The sequence below is a fragment of the Sinocyclocheilus anshuiensis genome, unplaced genomic scaffold (genome assembly GCF_001515605.1).
Source record: "Sinocyclocheilus anshuiensis isolate Anshui unplaced genomic scaffold, SAMN03320099.WGS_v1.1 scaffold78, whole genome shotgun sequence".
Classification (NCBI taxonomy): domain Eukaryota; kingdom Metazoa; phylum Chordata; class Actinopteri; order Cypriniformes; family Cyprinidae; genus Sinocyclocheilus; species Sinocyclocheilus anshuiensis.
In genome coordinates, this window is record NW_015544250.1 from 2,740,699 (window position 1) to 2,741,010 (window position 312).

Below are 312 nucleotides of genomic sequence, written 5' to 3' on the forward strand. Positions count from 1 at the left end.
TGTGAACAATATTTGAGAGAAATAGGCCTTTTGTGTACATAGAAAAAGTCTTAGATCTTTGAGTTCAGCTCATGAAAAATGGGGGCAAAAAAAAAAAAGTGTTGCGTTTATAATTTTGTTCAGTGTATGAAAACGTACTTACAGGCTGTGAGTCAGCAGAGTCAGCATGAACACCGGCATTGTAGGCTACTCTCCCAGGAAACTCCCAGGAAATACTCTCCTCGTCTTCCTCGTCTTCCGTTGCACACATCTGAATATTTGGGTTGAACTGTTCTGGAACAGTGTTGTAAATACAACTTAACCACTGATTTC

General features: G+C 39.7%; 1 protein-coding gene across 4 annotated transcripts in view; it reads right to left on the bottom strand.

Annotated features, from left to right (window-relative positions):
- LOC107697942 (retinoic acid receptor gamma-A) overlaps positions 1–312 on the bottom strand; it is a 56,118-nt gene that overhangs the window by 1,045 nt on the left and 54,761 nt on the right. The gene's annotated exons all lie outside the window — the stretch shown is intronic.